This window comes from Schistocerca nitens, chromosome 5 (genome assembly GCF_023898315.1).
Source record: "Schistocerca nitens isolate TAMUIC-IGC-003100 chromosome 5, iqSchNite1.1, whole genome shotgun sequence".
In the NCBI taxonomy this organism is placed as follows: Eukaryota; Metazoa; Arthropoda; class Insecta; order Orthoptera; family Acrididae; genus Schistocerca; species Schistocerca nitens.
Window position 1 is genome coordinate 133,718,460 of NC_064618.1, and position 22,970 is coordinate 133,741,429.

The window sequence follows — 22,970 nt, forward strand, 5'->3', positions numbered from 1 at the left end:
GTGAGGAACGGTGTCGAAAGCCTTCTGGAAATCTAAAAGTATGGAATCAATTTGACATGTCCTGTCGATAGACTAGTGCCCTAGTCGATAAGACTAGTGTTGAAAATAAATATAAATTAAAAGTAAAGATGAGCGGGAGTCGATCCACCGAATTACGCGGCTTGAACGCTAACCACATGACCGCCGTCAGCTCGTGTTCAGAGTCGCAACGCACCAGTGGTACCCCGTACTACTTGCACATTATGTTGTCCTAATGGACAATTGAAAGTGTACGATGTTTGAAGTATATGAGTGATCCCAATTCGTGGCCCCTCTTGGTAAGTTGCCCAAAAGGGAACCTGGGTGAGTAATGTCCTCTGATAGCTAAACTTATGCTTTATACATTCTTTTAAATTTTGTTTCTGTAATAAACTTTTTTTGGGGCTCAAAATAAATGGGAAACTCGGTGTGTTGTTGCCACCTCTTGAGGGATGATTTCATGGCCGGTTAGGGCGCGCAGCTGAAGGGGGGCAGAGAGGAGGTTTAGTACCACGTCTGTGGGACATCCGTGGAGTTGTGTAAGCAGCAGGTGCGTCCTACCTGCGGCCGGGCCGGCCTGCAGCAGCAGCGCGCGCACGTGCGGCTGGGCCACGTCCATGGCGGCCTTGCCGCGCCGGTTGCGCAGCGACGGGTCAGCGCCGCGCTGTAGCAGCAGCCGCACCACCTGCCGACAGAACACACGCGTCACACTAAGCACTAAATGGGCTCCTGTCCTGCAACCTGCCAACACACCCACACCACGCCATGCACCACACTTAAGCGATCGTGTCTACACGTACCGTATGCACAGTTGCATCGCTTCTAACAAGGGAACCTCCCCATCGCATCCCCCTCAGATTTAGTTATACGTTGGCACAGTGGATGGGCCTTGAAAAACTGAACACAGATCAATCGAGAAAACAGGAAGAAGTTGTGTGGAACTATGAAAAAAGTAAGCAAAATATACAAAGTGAGTAGTCTATGCGCAAGATAGGCAACATCAAGGACAGTGTGAGCTCTGAAGCGCCGTGGTCCCGTGGTTAGCGTGAGCAGCTGCGGAACGAGAGGTCCTTGGTTCAAGTCTTCCCTCGAGTGAAAAGTTTACTTTGTTTATTTTCGCAAAGTTATGATCTGTCCGTTCGTTCATTGACGTCTCTGTTCACTGCAATAAGTTTAGCGTCTGTGTTTTGCGACCGCACCGCAAAATCGTGCGATTAGTAGACGAAAGGACGTGCCTCTTCAATGGGAACCGAAAACATTTGATCGCAAGGTCATAGGTCAACCGATTCCTCCACAGGAATACACGTCTGATATATTCTATACGACACTAGTGACGGCATGTGCGTCACATGACAGGAATATGTTGTCGACCCACCTAACTTGTACACTTGGCGAATGGGCAAAAAGATTCTTCTACCTTGCCTGATTTAGGTTTTCTTGTGGCACTCCCAAAAAAGAGATTAAAACATAAGAGTTTGTCACAAACTGAAAATAAAAAATTAAACTTTTCATTCGAGGGAAGACTTGAACCAAGAACCTCTCGTTCCGCAGTTGCTCACGCTAACCACGGGACGATGGCGCTCCTGAGCTCAAATTGTCCTTGATGTGGCCTATCTTGCGCATGGACTACTCAGTTTGTATATTTTGCTTATTTTTTCATAGTTCCACATAACTTCTTCCTGCTTTCTCGATTGATCTGTGTTCAGCTTTTCAAGGCCTGTCCACTGTGCCAACCTATAACTAAATCTGAGGGGGGGGGGGGGGGGTGCGACGGGGAGGTTCCCTTGTAAGCATTGTGCAGCAAGTTTAACTCGACATGCTCAGCGTTGGTGTTCGAAAGCACGGTCCGTATGCCGACGCCTGTAGCCCACCCCCTATTCTGTCCTGCCGCCCAAAGCAGGCAGCCATCACACGAAACATTAATGGTCATCTCCTCTCTTAGCCATCTGGTATACTTCCGCCAGTATAAAATTTCCCGAAAGCCCCCTTGCAAATGCTCGTCGCTTCCAGTCTCCTTTATTTTTAGATGTCAAATAATTCAGCATCGCCCATTCAGTCCCAAAACTTTCACAACAATGCTTATAATATTGTTTTATCCCTCTGTGTGTTTCACTGTATTGTGGGGCTAGATTTTGACAGGATTAGGAGACCGCCAAATGCACACAATAATATAAAAGAAATAAACGATGATCCAACCAACGGAGGCCGGATATCATGCTCTAATCTGCTGCAATACACTCCACCAAAATTATGCCATTTCTCTTCGAAATCGAACTAAAAGTACGCCATTCCTCTTAGAATGCAAGCCAGTAATCACACTAAAATTACTCCTTCGTGGTCAGTCCAAAGAAGTCAGTCAGCAGAGCCACACCTGAGTTGCAGATTGCGAAGACACCAGTGCACCGCGTCCTATACAAACAACTTCTTTCTTATGACTGCTGTTGCCATGATGGTTGAGACTGAGGAAGATGACTATCTGAAACGTGTCCCTTTTTCAAAGGCGGCCACATTTCATTTGAACAGTGTCATCAACTGACACGATGCTAGGATCTGAGAGTACAAGAACACGCTGTATTTGACACCGTCAGAAATTCAGGACACTCCGGACAATATTCCAACAAGATGGTACACCACCTTACTGAGGATTAGATGTTCGTGTGTATCTGCATACAACATTTCCGGGAAGATGGATCGGGCCTGATGGTCCAATCAACTGGCCTCCGCGATCACCACACAACTGGATTTCTTCTTTTAGGGTTATGTCAAGGACCAGGTTCACCAAACACCAGTGAAAAACGTCGCAGCTTTACAGCGCAGAATTATGACGTCACAACATCCATCCCTCAAGGAATGTTGACCATCACTTGGGTGGAACTGGAACAATACCAGATATCCTTCGGGCAACGACGTCGAAATTACACACACACACACACACACACACACACACACACACACACACACACGTTACCTGTACTTCACGATAAAAGATGTGTGTATGTGTCATTTTTCTGCCTTATGCATTTTGTAATCGAGGAGAGGCTTCTGGGACACGGTATTTTATCAAGAGAGGAGATGATAGTCTACGAACCAGTTAAAAAACATGAGCACAATGTGCAAATATAAATTATATTGCATATTTTGAAGTAGAAAAATTTAAAATTTCCTACACATTACGATTTCGAGAACCGAAGAACACATTTTTCAGTTTATACAAGAAGCCGACTTGTCTGACTGCGATCATTAGTGCCACATCGAATCATCCCGAATTCTATAAACACGCGTATATCTACTCTATGCGACATAAACTTCTGTGGTTGCTGCTGAACAACAAGGAATTTGAGAAAAGGCTACGAACTGTAAAACAAATTTCAACAGATTTTAATGATTTTTCATACGCACATAGTAAACATAACTAATAAACTAAAACTACAAAACACAAAAGTACTAATAACAAGATAAAACGTGCCACTGTACTATAAAATATAATAGAATCACAAGACATAAAATTGAACGGTTATCCCGAAAAAATGTTCCGTTTAAAATAAAATTTCAAATTTCGTCACTGATACGGCATAAAAGTTATGAACAGATGTATAAGCTCCGTTGTGTAGAATATTACATGTGATAACTACGAGAAGTATTATGCATGGCAAACGATAAGAAAAACTCTGAGGTTTACAAAGTGTACAGATTTGCTAGTAAAGAGACGTAGGGTTTTGACTTGCAAACTGAAAAACATAACGTTACAAACATCGATAACAATCTAAAAATTTTGGACAAAGCTGAGACGTTGCAAATTTACACAGTAAACATAACGCAACCGGATAAATTACACAACGGACGGAATGAATTCATCGTGGACGTGTATTTCAGTTTATACGGTCACCTCCTGCAACGTAAAGTTACCCGGTAGGCAAAACATGCCTGTCGCTCCGGTGTACCTGTCCTGCTACTGACGCCTGCGAGGACCGACTGACTACGATGTAAACAGACTAACAGTCGGAGAGGAAGCGCCCTCTATTCTAAATTATCCAACTCTGCGTCAATATTTTACGATTTTGAATAATATTATAATTGTAAAAGAAATAACGATGATATGTCTAATAACGAAATAATGGAATTTTGGATAGCACGTTAATGTTCCTCATTTCAACGAAATATTGTAACACATGCAACGTATTTTATCGCTTTTGTAACCACCACTAAATAAAATGTGTCAAAAGACTTTTATATCTGTTTCCTTCACCATCACCCCACATGTGTTACAACCATCAACCTCATCTGTTCCTGCATATTTCACACCGCTCCATGGTGTCTCGAAGCTCTTTGACCCTGTACGCTGCAGACGTTCCCAACCGCCGCCCCTCTCCCACCACTCCCTCCAGCAACATGCTGACGACATCACCCACCTAGTCGCTCACCACACACTCCAACTCCCCCATGCCTCCCACCAACGCCACCCGAATCTCCTTTACCAGTGGAGTAGTACGTGGAAAAATCCACAGAAAAGTCATCATGTTTGGTCGCACCGCTCGCCGTACCCATCGTTCACATTTCCAGCTCTCTGTCTACAACCATCCTATCCCTCTGACTAATACCATAAAGTATTTAGGACTAATCCTCGACAGAGAATTAACATGGGACGCTCGCCTCCTTATCTTCAAACAAAAAAGCCCAAAACCGACAGAAACTACTAACAGGCCGCAAATGGGATCTACGTCCTTCCACTATTAGCCCCACCCATAAATCGCTTATCTGCCCCATCTTCACCTACACTAACGCTGCCTTGATATCCGCTTCCCCTAAACTCTAGAAGTCCCTTGCAGTTCCGGAAATACATGTACTCCATCGTCTTCCGCATCTGCCTACCTTCACCAGCTCAATTCTATACCGATTCATCCACTTCCCACACCTTTTTTTTTCTTTCTAGAGTACCTCCAGGTCCAATTTACTAGTCACAAAACCCAATCCTGGCATCCAATATCCCACCCGCTAATTACCCATACAGTTACACTGCTGCTCCAGTTTAAAACATATACCACCTACCCTGCACCTTCAATTCATTATCCACCCTCTTCCGCTGGAATTTCAACCAACTCTCAATCCCCAATGATAAAATCAATCCCGAGATATACCCCGCTTTCCACCCCTTTCCACCTCTGATCCAAGTTAAACATTTAGTCATTCAGCATGTCCACAGAAATTTTTTGAATGGCAATAATCTGCCAAACTAGTCTGGATTAAAATATTCTTTTATTATGCCTTTTTCCTTCCCCCATGAACCATGGATCTTGCCGTTGGTGGGGAGGCTTGCGTGCCTCAGCGATACAGATGGCCGTACCGTAGGTGCAACCACAACGGAGGGGTATCTGTTGAGAGGCCAGACAAACATGTGGTTCCTGATGAGGGGCAGCAGCCTTTTCAGTAGTTGCAGGGGCAACAGTCTGGATGATTGACTGATCTGGCCTTGTAACATTAACCAAAACGGCCTTGCTGTGCTGGTACTGCGAACGGCTGAAAGCAAGGGGAAACTACAGCCGTAATTTTTCCCGAGGACATGCAGCTTTACTGTATGATTAAATGATGATGGCGTCCTCTTGGGTAAAATATTCCGGAGGTAAAATAGTCCCCCATTCGGATCTCCGGGCGGGGACTACTCAAGAGGACGTCGTTATCAGGAGAAAGAAAACTGGCATTCTACGGATCGGAGCGTGGAATGTCAGATCCCTTAATCGGGCAGGTAGGTTAGAAAATTTAAAAAGGGAAATGGATAGGTTAAAGTTAGATATAGTGGGAATTAGTGAAGTTCGGTGGCAGGAGGAACAAGACTTTTGGTCAGGTGATTACAGGGTTATAAATACAAAATCAAATAGGGGTAATGCAGGAGTAGGTTTAATAATGAATAAAAAAATAGGAGTGCGGGTTAGCTACTACAAACAGCATAGTGAACGCATTATTGTGGCCAAGATAGACACAAAGCCCATGCCTACTACAGTAGTACAAGTTTATATGCCAACTAGCTCTGCAGATGATGAAGAAATTGATGAAATGTATGACGAGATAAAAGAAATTATTCAGGTAGTGAAGGGAGACGAAAATTTAATAGTCATGGGTGACTGGAATTCGTCAGTAGGAAAAGGGAGAGAAGGAAACATAGTAGGTGAATATGGATTGGGGGAAGAAATGAAAGAGGAAGCCGCCTTGTAGAATTTTGCACAGAGCATAACTTAATCATAGCTAACACTTTGTTCAAGAATCATAAAAGAAGGTTGTGTACCTGGAAGAATCCTGGAGATACTAATAGGTATCAGATAGATTATATAATGGTAAGACAGAGATTTAAGAACCAGGTTTTAAATTGTAAGACATTTCCAGGGGCAGATGTGGATTCTGACCACAATCTATTGGTTATGAACTGCAGATTGAAACTGAAGAAACTGCAAAAAGGTGGGAATTTAAGGAGATGGGACCTGGATAAACTGAAAAAACCAGAGGTTGTAGAGAGTTTCAGGGAGAGCATAAGGGAACAATTGACAGGAATGGGGGAAAGAAATACAGTAGAAGAAGAATGGGTAGCTCTGAGGGATGAAGTAGTGAAGGCAGCAGAGGATCAAGTAGGTAAAAAGACAAGGGCTAGTAGAAATCCTTGGGTAACAGAAGAAATATTGAATTTAATTGATGAAAGGAGAAAATATAAAAATGCAGTAAATGAAGCAGGCAAAAGGGAATACAAACGTCTCAAAAATGAGATCGACAGAAAGTGCAAAATGGCTAAGCAGGCACGGCTAGAAGACATATGTAAGGATGCAGAGGCTTGTCTCACTAGGGGTAAGATAGATACTGCCTACAGGAAAATTAAAGAGACCTTTCGAGAGAAGAGAACCACTTGTATGAATATCAAGAGCTCAGATGGCAACCCAGTTCTAAGCAAAGAAGGGAAGGCAGAAAGGTGGAAGGAGTATATAGAGGGTTTATACAAGGGCGATGTACTTGAGGACAGTATTATGGAAATGGAAGAGGATGTAGATGAAGATGAAATGGGAGATAAGATACTGCGTGAAGAGTTTGACAGAGCACTGAAAGACCTGAGTCGAAACAAGGCCCCGGGAGTAGACAACATTCCATTAGAACTACTGATGGCCTTGGGAGAGCGAGTCATGACAAAACTCTACAATCTGGTGAGCAAGATGTATGAGACAGGCGAAATACCCACAGACTTCAAGAAGAATATAATAATTCCAATACCAAAGAAAGCAGGTGTTGGCAGATGTGAAAATTACCGAACTATCAGTTTAATAAGTCACAGCTGCAAAATACTAACGCGAATTCTTTACAGACGAATGGAAAAACTGGTAGAAGCGGACCTCGGGGAAGATCAGTTTGGATTCCGTAGAAATGTTGGAACACGTGAGACAATACTAACCTTACGACTTATCTTAGAAGAAAGATTAAGGAAAGGCAAACCTACGTTTCTAGCATTTGTAGACTTAGAGAAAGCTTTTGACAACGTTAACTGGAATACTCTCTTTCAAATTCTGAAGGTGGCAGGGGTAAAATACAGGGAGCGAAAGGCTATTTACAATTTGTACAGAAACCAGATGGCAGTTATAAGAGTCGAGGGGCATGAAAGGGAAGCAGTGGTTGGGAAGGGAGTGAGACAGGGTTGTAGCCTCTCCCCGATGTTATTCAATCTGTATATTGAACAAGCAGTAAAGGAAACAAAAGAAAAATTCGGAGTAGGTATTAAAATTCATGGAGAAGAAGTAAAAACTTTGAGGTTCGCCGATGACATTGTAATTCTGTCAGAGACAGCAAAGGACTTGGAAGAGCAGTTGAACGGAATGGACAGTGTCTTGAAAGGAGGATATAAGATGAACATCAACAAAAACAAAACGAGGATAATGGAATGTAGTCAAATTAAATCGGGTGATGCTGAGGGGATTAGATTAGGAAATGAGACACTTAAAGTAGTAAAGGAGTTTTGCTATTTAGGGAGCAAAATAACTGATGATGGTCGAAGTAGAGAGGATATAAAATGTAGACTGGCAATGGCAAGGAAATCGTTTCTGAAGAAGAGAAATTTGTTAACATCGAGTATAGATTTAAGTGTCAGGAAGTCGTTTCTGAAAGTATTTGTATGGAGTGTAGCCATGTATGGAAGTGAAACATGAACGATAAACAGTTTGGACAAGAAGAGAATAGAAGCTTTCGAAATGTGGTGCTACAGAAGAATGCTGAAGATAAGGTGGGTAGATCACGTAACTAATGAGGAGGTATTCAAATGGCTCTGAGCACTATGGGACTCAACATCTTAGGTCATAAGTCCCCTAGAACTTAGAACTACTTAAACCTAACTAACCTAAGGACATCACACACACCCATGCCCGAAGCAGGATTCGAACCTGCGACCGTAGCAGTCCCGCGGATCCGGACTGCAGCGCCAGAACCGCTAGACCACCGCGGCCGGCAATGAGGAGGTATTGAATAGGATTGGGGAGAAGAGAAGTTTGTGGCTCAACTTGACTAGAAGAAGGGATCGGTTGGTAGGACATGTTTTGAGGCATCAAGGGATCACAAATTTAGCATTGGAGGGCAGCGTGGAGGGTAAAAATCGTAGAGGGAGACCAAGAGATCAATACACTAAGCAGATTCAGAAGGATGTAGGTTGCAGTAGGTACTGGGAGATGAAGAAGCTTGCACAGGATAGAGTAGCATGGAGAGCTGCATCAAACCAGTCTCAGGACTGAAGACCACCACAACAACAACGACAACAACAACATGCCTTTTTCATTACTGCACAGTTTCAGCTTCTCAGGTGTGGGGTATGACCCATCAGAAGGTCATTTTTGAGTGACATTCAAAAGTTAGGTTGGTCATACATTGTAATAATGCAGTTGGGTATCTCAATTTCAAAATAAAAAACATGACGCCAAGTGACACAAGACATGTTCTTTTTCAGTGACTACTGCTGTGTCATCAGCAGACCATGTTTTAGTATCAGTAATGGCCTTATCATCACTTTACTGTCCTATTCTGCATAAGTAGTAAACATTCATTATCACTCAACATGTAGTGAAATGGTGCCATGTGAACAAAAGGCATTTCCAAGTGGTTCGTAACAGCTAAGTTCATGTAGTAAACAGAGTCTAAAACACCGCAAGGTCATTGTAAGTGTACAAGATCAGTCCGGAATGAATACTGAAAGAGAAAAAAAGTGCAACAAACAGCAGTCAAACAGTATCAAATGGCACAGTTCAAAGGCTGCCAGAGATAACAAGCAAATGACCATGCAAGTGTGTTTAAGTGCTCAATCTCATGGCATCTTTATCTTTCTCCCTCCTCCTTGCTGACTTTTAATCGCTAGCTTCGCTTTCACAGGGTCCTATAATCATATCCATCATCCCACTTATGTCACGTCCAAGAGCATTTTCATGCATCACCAGCATCACAATTACACAACAGCATCAGCCACAGTGAGAGAGTACAGTGTAACTGCGATATAAAAATCATCAATATTGTCCACCAGTGTAGTTTTTTGACGAACTTAATTTATTGCCATCAGTTTTTTTTTGTAAAAGTCGTAAATATTGTCCACTGCCGTATATTTAAAAATCATCATTTATTGTTTTTATATATTTTAAAACATCTTTCCAAGTTGTGTAGCCTGTGGCTGAAGAGCGATTTTATCCACTGCCAGCACACCCCTTGGCGGAAAACTTAAATAAAAATAGAGAAAAAAAATTTTACGTCTGTTTCCTTCATCACCGTTCTGTACGCCATTACAATAACCACCTCTGTTCCTGCATATTTCACCACACTGCAAGTATATTTGCGCCATGTACAGTGCAGGCATTGGCACACTAATCCTTGACATAACATTATCGGCATATACACACCTCCTCCCCATCCAACACGAACCCCAAAACCGACCAAAATTAGTAACAAGCCGCACCTCCGATCTACATACATCTATCATTATCCTCACCCGTAAATTCTTCATCCGCTCCATCCTAACATATGCTAACACTACTCGGATCTCTACTTCCCCGAGGCATCTGTCCACCTTCCGCAGCTGCCTATCTTCTCCGACACGCACTCTATATCAACTCATCCGTTTCTCGCACATTCTTGTGTTCTTGGAGCACATTCGAACCCAATACATTAACTGCAAATCATGGTACCCAGCATCCTATTCACTAATCACCACATTCTACTCCGCTATTACATCCATTTATCAATCCTCAGTCGCTGGAATTTCAAACAGCTCCCACTACCCAACGATGAAGTCTGTCCCAAGACATATCCTTTTTGCCAGTACTCCTCACAATGCAATATGTTGACTTGGAGGGACTCAGCGGAGTGTCTGCTTGGCTCGCTTTTATCTGACGTGACGCTAACACTGACAATGAAGATCATGTGTGGCGCGGAGAAGTACTGGAGCAGAATTGTAACGAGCTAAATGTGATAACACCTTTTGCATAACAAAAGGAGGTAGCTGCTGCGATAAAGAAATTAAAGGACCGTAAAGAATATGACCCATAGCTGTAAATAAGACTGACGTGAGTCGCTTTTAGTGGCGTATTTCACCTATCTCATTAATGAGCCTTTCATACAGGAAAGGATCCCCGATGGTTGGAAAGTGACAAACGAAGTAATACTGTGACAGACCCACACTGAGCTCATGAAACTAAGACAGTGCCCACGCGACTTCCGGAAAGCAGGTCTATTGACGAAGCAATCAATTAAGGCCCTTGAAATCGTCTGCTTCCAGAAGTATTGACAATCATTATTGACATTGAGGGTGCATTCAACGTCTGATGGCTTGCATTGTTCAAATGTCTCAGGGACCATTGGGCCCATAGTCCCTCTAGCAAATAAAACTGACATCACTATGGTGGAGAGGAAGAATTAATGTGCGGTTAAGTAGAAAAAAAAAAATAACGCCAGGCGCTTATCGTGGATTACAGAAACAGTATTCATGACGCCTAATACTTGATCATGACTTTAGAACTACTAATCAATTTTGCCAAGCATTACTCATAATAAAGGCACCGGAACTGCGCACTACTACATACTTTTAGTGATGCTGCAGTTCAGCTAGATATGCTTAACAGATTTTTGCAATTGACGTTACTGTTGAATGGCACGAAACGAAACAAAAATAAGTTACTAAGATGAGAAAAGGCAGCCCGCAAGCATCTATGTGGGGTCCTATCTTCTGGGACCTAATTATGAACGCCTTCTGTTTCTCTTTCACGGGGAGAACACTGTCTATGGGGTAGTGAGGGATGAAAACGAAGTCCTGGTGGTGATATCTGCAAACTCTTGGGCAAAACTGGAGAAAGAGCTGTTGGTGCTCTCTAACATATACGGCGGTGGTGTTCACATAATAAACTAGCAGTTGTTGTTGTTGTTGTTGTGGTCTTCTTCATCTCCCAGTACTTACTGCAACCTATATCCTTCTGCATCTGCTTAGTGTATTCATCTCTTGGTCTCCCTCTACGATTTTTACCCTCCACGCTGCCCTCCAATGCTAAATTTGTGATCCCTTGATGCCTCAGAACATGCCCTACCAACCGGTCACTTCACAGTTAAAATCAATAACACACTCGTATCACACAGCAAGGTTAGCAGATATTTCTTTCTTTCTCGGGCCTTTGTCCCGCTCCGACGCGGGGTGGGCTTTGTTATGACTGATTTGGCAGTGTTAATTGCGGAGGGTGGCCGGATGCCTTTCCTGCCGCCACCTCGAACTCCCCGGGACAGAAGTAGTGTACCCCAGCTGTCTGCATCTAGTGCAAGGCATGAAATAGTGCGAACGTTTTCAGATGTCTGCGAGTCGTGTAACTGAAGCGGAACTTGGGGACCAGCCCGGTATTCACCTAGCGGGATGTGGAAAGCCACCTAAAAACCACATCCAGGCTGGCCGGCATACTGGCCCTCGTCGTTAATCTGCCGGGCGGATCCGACCCGGGGCCAGCGCGTCTACCCGAGTCCAGAAAGCAGCGCATTAGCGCTCTCGGCTCTCCTGGCGGGCCAAGGTCAGCAGATACATGAGTGTCCAATTGAATGAGAGGAGGAAATTTATGACACACACATTAAGCTATCCACAGAATTAGCAGTTAAAATTAAGCACAAGTTTGTGTGTGCCGTTGTCTGGGCGTATCGATTACGATTCGAAACCTGTGGATCCATTCTTAGACAAGTGCAGAGGAGTGTACACCGCACGCTCACTGAGGCCTTCGGTACAGCACTCAAGTCTACACTGGTTCAAATTCAAATGGCTCTGAGCACTATGGGACTTAACATCTATGGTCATCAGTCCCCTAGAACTTAGAACTACTTAAACCTAACTAACCTAAGGACATCACACAACACCCAGTCATCACGAGGCAGAGAAAATCCCTGACCCCACCGGGAATCGAACCCGGGCGTGGGAAGCGAGAACGCTACCGCACGACCACGAGCTGCGGACGTCTACACTGGTATTACTGGGTTCCTGCCCCGTCGATGTTCAAGTACGATACGGAAACGCATGCTACTGGTTAAATCGAGGCAGACTTGAGAGGACGCAATCGATTACAGGGGTAAACATCAATAATAAAATCCAACTCTGAGCCTGGTGTACTGATAGACAGCAGCATGAATGGGACGATAGGACCGCCGTAGACGTGTCTATAACTTTTTCCCATGAGTCAAATAGAGCTATGATCGCTCCTAGATGCCCCGACTACGAGAATGGGGCACTTCACTACTACAGATGGACCTTACTCTGTCCATATATGCAGTATACATACGGCAATAACACTCTGCGACTGAGGAGAAGTAGATAGCCTGAATACGTAGTGTTTAACTTAATTTACACCAAACAGAATGAGGGAACGAACTGAATAACTTGAACTTAGACACGATTGGTTAAGATAGTGAAGGAAGGACGTTACTTAACTCTACTGCCAATTAAGTGTGAGGAGCGCTGCAGCACCATTTTCGCAATAGAGAACTGAGTGGTGCTGATGCCGAAGTATGGGGTCAATATACCAGGTAACCAAGTGGAAAGAGATCAAAGAAGTTCTGAATGCATATGTACGAGAAGAGCAGCAGCAGAACCACCAAAAGAAAAAGTACAAGGAAACAATGAGGAGGAAAGATCATCAGACATAAGTTCAGATGATGATGATGATCATCATCATCATCATCATGAGTCTGAAAGGGGTACTGATGAGAAGGCTAATTACTACTATAAAGAGTTCGATTCAAACGTAAAATTATTTAAATAATACGCCACAAAATTTTAGACACAGGAACCCAAATAGCAATGCGAAGCCTCCGGCGCTGCCACGCAATGCATGATCACTTGGAAGTAGTTTACTGGACACGGAAGTAGAGGTCTGCACGATCACCAATCTTGGGCAAATCTAAGAGTTATGATTACCATGGCAACAGAATAGAAACAGAGGGTCTTGTTATATTTTTTTCTTTCACGTCTACTTCTCTCTCCTTGCCTCCTTGCGTTATTACACTTTTCTGTAAACGTTGCTGTGGATTTTAATATTATATATTCACTGTCAAACTAAAATAAATATGGAACGTATTGTCTTAGAATCAAAAGACGGCGTAGTCAGTTATAAAAGCAAGAAATAAATAAATGTCCAGCCTAGTGCAGATGAACCATTACAGAATAGGCCCAAATGAACGAAGAAGTGCTATCTTTTCCGACGCTATATGCGCCAGACGGCAGCTACACCATCTCTGTTTCATAAAACCAACTCACTGAATCAGTTTTCTCCAATGGGGCCAAGCCAGATTGTAAAACTTTGCCCTCTCTCGTAGAATCAGATTCAAGTTAAGGAATACTGAAAGAGACCTCGGCGGAAAGTTTTGGTGTCGACCTGTCAGTTTTCTCTTTTATGTATTTTTTGGGTGCACATTACGAATTTCAGCTTTGCAGCTCGCATTTTCCCTAGAAGCATAAGCAAATTGCATAAAAGACAAAAAAATCAGTTTTCTTTCCGTTTTAGCTCACAGTATTTTTCGAGAAGTATCATACAGTACTAAATGAAGGAGGCCAAAATTCCTACAATTTTGATCTTGTTTTGGAGTAAGCGTTCATCAAACAATGGGATGGACAGCAGTTTGCTTTCCGCTTTGTATGCTTTTCTTGCATTCTCATTCACTCGCTTCATTCTCACTATTTCTCTCGCACACTGTATATTCTAAGCACCTCACTTTCGACCTACAAGTAGGGCTCTTCTGTTTGAACTACCTACCATCCCCTCCTTCCCCGCCACTGCCATCCCGTATCGCCATACATCGTTTTCTCTAAGTCGCATTACTTATACTGGTACTTGCTCTTTCGTCCACTGCATTACGTACACTGGTTGGTATGAAAGACCTTTCGAATAAAGTGATGAGTTTGAAATGTCTTACTTGTGATAGTGCGTTGGGAGAGAATACTTACCAACTTATTTTATTTCTACTCTTTGAATGTGGAAACAATCCACAGCGACGACCGCGCAACGTCAAATTTTCCTCGTGCCTGCACTTGTGACCTTCTCAGGTTTCAGCCAGATATTTCTCTACCTACAATATACCTACATGACACACTGGATTTACTTGTGAATGTAAACGCTCCGATCGGAAGAACGAACCGAAAGAGGCGGCGTTGTGGTAAAACGTTCGATTACAGACGGTCTTTGAGAACAGCAGTCCTTTAAGGGACCGATCGCTTCGTAGATTGCACGTGTGTGGGTAAATCGCAGCGATCGGCCGCTGATCGCTGGTAGCATGGAAATCCCAGGTAATCTGGTGGATCGCATGCGATTTATGCCGCCTGGCTGGTTAGCAGCGGTGTCTGGCTGTATGGCAGCGAATCGTTTATTTATCAAACGTGGTTGTGCAGTTTTGTTTCGTTGTTGGATAAGAAATTTACGTTAGAATATATACTTGGCCAGTGACCACGAACTACTGTGAGAAGTGAAGTGGAAAGCGTAGTTGCGATTTGTGTTAAGAAATAATACAAAGTACACGCTCCGGTTTTGTAATGATTAGCGTTTTGAAGTTTGTAACATAGAAGTAGAATTGATACGAAGTTAACAGTAATAGTCGCGATACAATTGCCTCTATCTAATTATTTTGAGCTATTTATAAAATAATTGTATGCATTATTGTGGTTTTTAACTTCTAAATGGAATGACACACGTACCTATTGTAACGTTAAAAGAACATCGTAATTTAAATGTTAAGGGCAAATCTATTATACAGTTATACTTAAGTCGTCTTGTCATTTCATATAATCCAATTCTCCTTCATGTAATTTATAGTAAGAGTTAACGGTAATCAGTAGTGCAGCTACTCACAACATCTCTACGGACACAGCGAGTAAATTGTATCTTCTCACGGCATTGCAACCCTGTGTGGGTTTTAACCCCATCGACAAGTTTCTCCCATTCTGCCCTCTCCAGCGCCGTTCTCCGCCATCCTCGGACTCTGAGAGATTTTGTATCTTCTTCCACATCATCTATCCACCGTTTTCGTGGCCTTCCTCTCTGTCTTCTTCCGGCTGGCCTCCATTCAAAAATCTTTTTAGTTGTTCCAGTATCGATCCTGAGGACATGCCCAAGCCAGGCTATTCTTCTACTTTTTGTAATACATACGATGTCAGCTCCATGTATGAGGCGGTCCAGCTCAGTATTCGTTATAGATGTCCAGAAACCATTGTTATCCTGAACTGCCCCATAAATCTTACTCAGCACTCTACGTTCAAAAATCCTGAGCTGTTGCTCATCAACACTCGTTAGCGTCCATGTTTCGCATCCGTTGGTTACAACTGGCCCGATCATGACCGTATATAGATGCAGCTTCACCTGCCTATTTAATAACCTAGGGGCCAACAATTTATCAAACGTGTGGAAGCATCTATTACCACTTAGGGTGCGTAGTTTTATTTCAGTTTACATGGAATTTGTGCTATTAATATTAGAGCCCAAATAGTCAAAGTTCTGCACATGTTCAAAACTAATACCGTTTGCTGATAATCTATCCAAGTTATTTCATTTACTGAAAGGCCTCTTGGTCCTGTGACTTCTTTCAGCTCACATATTGTCCTCTCTAGTGATACCCGTCTGCTACTAATAATTGCTACATCATCGGCATATGCGCACATCTGAAACGACTTTGTGCCTATGTAACCAGATATCGGAAGCTTCCGCATGGCTGCTTCGTGAGTCAGATTGAAAAGCATTGTAGAGAGTGCGTCGCCTTGTCTGACTTCTTTACTAATGCTAAACCAGTTGCCCAGTCCTCCATCCATTCGCACTGCAGTCTTGGAACCAGCCAATGTTGCTTGAATAAGTGAGACATACTTCGATGGTATACCAAGCGACACCAAATCATTTACCATTTGTTCCCTATCTAGACTATCAAAGGCATGCTTGAAGTCAACGTATATGAGGTACAATGTTACACTCATATGCCTTTTCATGTATTTGCCTCCACACAAATATCTGGTCTGTTGTTGATCTATTAGGCCGTAATACACACTGGTACTTACAAGGGGAGGCCGCCAATTGTGAAATTCAGATTCGATTCATACTGCGCATAATAAAAGCTCATGGCCAGAGGTGTAATGTAGCAAAGCACCAAGATGCACTTCTCAGCCGTTGTCGAGAAAATCGACAGTTAAAAGAAATCGTTGCGGTGAAATACTCTCTACGATTAATGATTTTCCACAGCGTCGTGGCGCAGCGGTAAGCGCTCTGGTTCGTAATCCGAAGGTCGCCGGATCGAATCTCGCGCCATGCATTTTTTTTATTATTAGTTTTTTGTAATTCAAATTATATATATATATATATATATATATATATATATATATATATATATAAACTATTAATGAATTGCTTATGCACGTTGGTGAAGGCGGATCGCTCTCCAATTGTACCGCCTCCATTTTTCCGTTTTTTTAACAGGGTGTACCAAAGCTCTCCCGTCCGCACTGATTTCCGACGATGTTATAAGTTGCGCTAGGGACCGCATCTACCTTCTTTCAAAGTTAGCAGGCAACTACGCTGTTATGCGGCGGCTCGTTTCGGCCCATTCAACATCTGTCCTTCAAGTGTAACGAGCGAGTAACGGAGTTTATATTTCATACCTGCCACAGCGAATTTGTGTTCGTGGGGTCTCTAATCTAATTCGAACGTTTGACTTACGCTATACGTATTCGTTTCGGAATATCGTTTCTACGTCTTCCTTTAACTATACGTGGTTAACATTATGACGACAGTATTTTAAACATAGCTGCACAACAGCAACGGTTCCACGTAATAAAATTATAAACAGCCGACCAGTTGCAATGGATAAAGAAATCTTTACCTAGGTTTCAACAAATTTAAATTTGTCTTCTTCAGAAGGTGGCGATGATACATCAGTCCATATTAATGTAAAATTGCCACCTTCTGAAGAAGACAAATTTAAATTTGTTGAAACCTAGGTAAAGATTTCTTTATCCATTGCAACTGGTCGGCTGTTTATAATTTTATTATGACGACAATTAATAACATTTGTGAAATACAACTTTGTTTGCGGAAAACATAATGATGTTCGAAGTCGCCAGTTTTTCCACGACAAACGACTTTCAACAACTTATTATATGCATAATTGTTGCAACTGATTGCCGGGAATTATATATATATATATATATATATATATATATATATATATGTGTGTGTGTGTGTGTGTGTATACACATTTGAATTGCAAAAAACAAATACTAAAAAAAAAAATGGTTGTATGGCGCGAGATTCGATCCGGCGACCGGATTACAAACCCGAGCGCTTACCGCTGCGCCACGACGCTGAGGAAAATTATTAATCGTAGAGAGTATTTCACCGCAACGGTTTCTTTTAACTGTCGGTTTTCTCGACAACGGCTGAGAAGTGCATCTTGGTGCTTTGCCACATTACACCTCTGGCCATGAGCTTTTATTATGCGCAGTATGAATCGAATCTGAATTTCACAATTGGCGGCCTCCCCTTGTTAGCCAGAATCTATTCTGCATATGGTGCTCACAAGTTGTAGATACTACTAGAGAAGATCTTATAGGTTACATTCAGCAGGGTAATTCCTAGATCGAGAGGGGTTGACGACCTAGCCTATAGAGTGTGGGACACACTTGGTCTGGTTCCTCAGCCGAGCACTCCGGGCTGTGTGACTCTGCCAGTAGCTACGCTACCGCCGGCACAGCTCCTGACTTCATAGAACTACGCAAATCCTCCCGCCCAGCACTGAACCTGCCTACGACAAGGCGGCGGCACCTGGGAGGGGGAGTAAATTGTATAATACTTGCAATTAAACTATAAGACAAATGAATAAAACAGGAATTGAGGACAAGCAAACGCAAAACGAATTGTATTGGCATACTGGAAAGACGTACACAATCCATTAACCGACAGTGAAAAATGTAGTATATTCTGTATAGTAACCTAGAGTTCCCAAGAAGAGCGTTTCAGAACAAGTTTCATAAATTATAATTCCCGTTTACTTTAAATTTATATTTGCAAGTATTCGTGGGTATACGGAAATCAACTGCAACTGCTTCTAAAAATAGGAGTTCATTTTCCATAGCAGAACTTCTCGACACAGTGACGTTCACAATACTGACTGAAATTGCTAGGCAAATCGCTGGCGTGTGGGGTATCAAGGCGAACGACAGATTCCAGGCGATATCGCATGCGACGGATCGTTTCGGTCTGTCGCTCGTTCGTGTAGCCCGTAAGAGAAAAGTAACGCAGCTGCAAGTAAGTAGGAACTCACGTGTGCGGTGGCTCTGCCGCAGTGGATGTGTGTGCAGCAATTTCTTGTGGTTGCCAGAGGTGCTGCAAGTTGCACGGGCCACAGTACATTGATTACTTATAATTATTAAAAATATTTCTTTACTTATAACGATGCCTCACGAGGAGTGCAAGGAGGAGTATTGTTTGACTACAGACAGTATAAGGAATATTTGCATCTGGAGACGAGATATACATTGGAATTCGGAATGCTGTTCCCATCCAACTACTGCTTCACGCTTCCAGCATTCAGAACTGAAGATCGAACCACTTCAGAATCTTAGCTTTATTAAAGACTTGCCAGTGTTTTGAATGGCTTGGACAGTATTTTTATGTGAACTTTAATCATAATTTCATGATCATCATAATTTCCCAAGTCATAATTACCTGAATAAGGTTCTAAGAGCGTCACATTATGAATTCTATATTTGATTAATATTTAAAAAAACTTTGCAGAAAGTAAAACTAAATATTTTCTTGAGTTTGAAAGTTCATATTGTTTCTAATTAATTAAAGTCATTAACTGAAGTTTAGACAACAACGATACCGACTAACTTTTGAAGCTAATATTTAAAAGAATTACTCAAATCATTTCATCTAACAAATCAGCGCAAATTTTACTTCTTATTGAACTAATTAATTCATTTTCTGTGATAATGGTAATTTTCTGTATTGATGTCTTGGCTGTTGTAGTCCAACGTTGCCAGGGATCGTCTGTTGTCTGAAGTGATTAATTTTTAAATGGAGTAACACTGAGTTTGTCCATAAAAATTCGTAACTTTATCACACCACATATTACTGTGTTCGATTTTGTTTTCATTTTGTCCGTAATTGCTTTTAATAATTCTAAAGTTTCGAGTACGAAGTTTTCTCCAACCTAATTTCTTTTGATCGCCTGTATAAAAGAATTAGCTCCCTCGCAAGTAGTGACTGACGTTATCAGTGCATATGTGGCCGATTATTATGTGAACTTAAGTCTGATTGTAGGACTGGCGACCGAATTATTCCACTTTATCGTCGAAATTTTACTAAAATACAAATTTTAATTAATGAAAAATTCGACTACTTAACCTAAATTTTTCTTTGCAATTAAATTTATTTGTGCTAAATCTTTATTAAGACGATTGCTGTACAGTTTCCCACATACTTTCAGTCAGTTTACTTGAGAATAGAGACGCCTTTTCGACAAATTAGGGGCACGCGATCAAGGTCGATTATAGTGTACTGGGACGAAGTGGACCGTTACAAAGGAGAAGAATTATAAGCATTATTTCGGTTAATGGCCTTCAGGGTTCTTCAGTGTCACGGTCGGTCAGCAACAGCTAGCAAGGAAAAGAACCACAAAACCAAAATATTCTACAGCTCGTTTTTCCGAAACTTCTTTCAAACCGGAGAGACATGTCAAGTTTGGAAGATTCTCCAGCAGGTTGGACAGCTTACGTGGAAAAGGAGCTGTCACCATTCTACATCGGAAAGATGGTTCGTCCTCAGAAGACCGGATTGCTTGAAGCAAAAACGTCTAAACTGAATATATTACTGATAAAATAAACAGATGCTTGGAACACGAAAAGAAAATTAAGGAACCGTAATTGGAACTTGCATTAGGTTGAGTGGATGGCAGTTAGCTGGAAGATGCGATTGAGTCTGGTGCCTCCTTACGTTTGCAGTTCTATATTTCCCCAGTAGGCATGGTTTCCGATTATTCCCTGTGTTCATCATTTTTGTTGTAACAATTAAAGAAAGTGCTGAAGTCCTCGACAAACTCTGTCCCTGGATTGTATGATATTTCGTACCGTGTTTCCTCTAACCAAATGGTTCAAATGGCTCGAAGCACTACGGGACTTTTAACATCTGAGGTCATCAGTCCCCTAGACTTAGAACTACTTAAACCTAACTAACCTAAGGACATCACACACATCAATGCCCGAGGCAGGACCGAGCGAGGTGGCGCAGTGGTTAGACACTGGACTCGCATTCGGGAGGACGACGGTTCAATCCCGCGTCCGGCCATCCTGATTTAGGTTTTCCGTGATTTCCCTAAATCACTCCAGGCAAATGCCGGGATGGTTCCTCTGAAAGGGCACGGCCGACTTCCTTCCCCATCCTTCCCTAATCCAATGAGACCGATGACCACGCTGATGGTCTCCTTCCCCAAACAACCAACCAACCAACCCGAGGCAGGATTCGAACCTGCGACCGTAGCAGAAGCGCGGTTCCGGGCTGAAGCGCCTAGAACCGCTCGGCCACAGCGGCCGGCTCCTCTGACCAACTACTTCGAGTTTTAAAACTCTCTTTCCACGACAACTTTATGAAAGTTACCTATGTTTTTGGCTGGATAGCTCAAATAATCACCGCAGTTCTCAAAGCTAACGCAACATACGGGAGTCCAACGTCACAAAGGTCCATCGCATTGTTATTGTGCTACTGAAAAACCTAGGAAGGCTACTGGAAAAATGCAGAATGATTGCTGGCTAGGAGAGCCCGCATGTCGCTAAGGTTGGTTCTACGAAGCAAAAGAAGTGTCATTACACATCCTCCATACAGTCCCGCTCTTTGCCCATGCGAATTTCATATCTTTGGAGGACTGAATAAAGGCATTCGGAAGAAGAGGCGCATGCCTGGGTACAATCATGGTTGCGTAGGTAACAGCAAACATTTTTCCATGAAGGTCCTGATCGCCTTGTCTCACAGTGGGATAAATGTATTGACAGTTGTGGCGATAACTTTTGAAATAATAAACAGTTTACTTACTTTTTTCCATTTGTTTCGTTTTCATTTGACTGTCCTTTACATTATGTCCACCCGTAGATGACAGTTGGCTGTTCTCCACACATGGTGATCTTGAATCTATTTCCATGATTGGAGACAGCCATTTGCACGCTAACTTGCTGGTTGTAATGGGAACGGCGTAACAATTTCCACTGAGCAAGCTCCGATAGTTCATTTCAGCCGTAGAAAGATACAACGGATCACTTAACGCATTTTATTTGGATCCCTCTTTCTCGCTGGTGCCCAGTTAGAAAATTTTAGGGGTGATATTTTACAAGCGTTTAGCTTGGTCTGATCAGATTTATCACACTACCAAGAAAATCAAGAACTGCATTAATGCAATGGTATCCGTCGCTGGAACTTGGTGGAATGCGGACGTTCACATTTTTATAATGTACACTGACCATATCCGGCCACTGACATATTATACGTGCTTCGAAAGTCATTAAGGATGTATGCCGCTTTTACAAAGTTTCCTGTATTCATAAATTCTTCCGCATGTTCGGCCCAAATAATAGACGGTGTTTTCATATCTTCACCCACCTTGTAGTTCTGGAATCGATGTATAGTCACAATATTGTTGTTAAAAACTGTCAGTAGGACCGAACTGATGCCCTTTGCAGGAAATGTATTCGCAATAGCGAATATGAACCATCATCGGCTGTATATTGGAATGACGACAGTGAAAATGTGTGTGGCACTGGGCAACATTGCATCATACCTCTTACAAGGGAACCTCCCCATCGCACCCCCCTCAGATTTACTTATAAGTTGGCACAGTGGATAGGCCTTGAAAAACTGAACACAGATCAATCGAGAAAACAGGAAGAAATTATGTGCAACTATGAAAAAAAGGCAAAATATACAAACTGAGTAGTCCATGCGCAAGATAGGCAACATTAAGGAACAGGGAGCTCAGGAGCACCGTGGTCCCGTAGTTAGTGTGAGCAGCTGCGGAACGAGAGGTCCTTGGTTAAAGTCTCCCATCATATGAGAATTTTACTTTCTTTATTTTGGCAAAGTTATGATCTGTCCGTTCGTTCATTGACGTCACTGTTCACTGTAAGAAGTTTAGTGTATGTGTTTTGCGACCGCACCGCAAAACCGTGCGATTAGTAGACGAAAGGACGTGCCTCCCCAATGGCAACCGAAAACATTTGATCGCAAGGTCATAGGTCAACCGATTCCTCCAAAGGAAAACACGTCTGATATATTATATACGACACTGGTAACGGCATGTGCGTCACATGACAGGAATATACTGTCGACCCACCTAACTTGGCGAATGGGTAAAAAGATTCTTCTACCTTGCCCGATTTAGGTTTTCTTGTTTAGGTGTAGCGTCCCCATACTACGGAG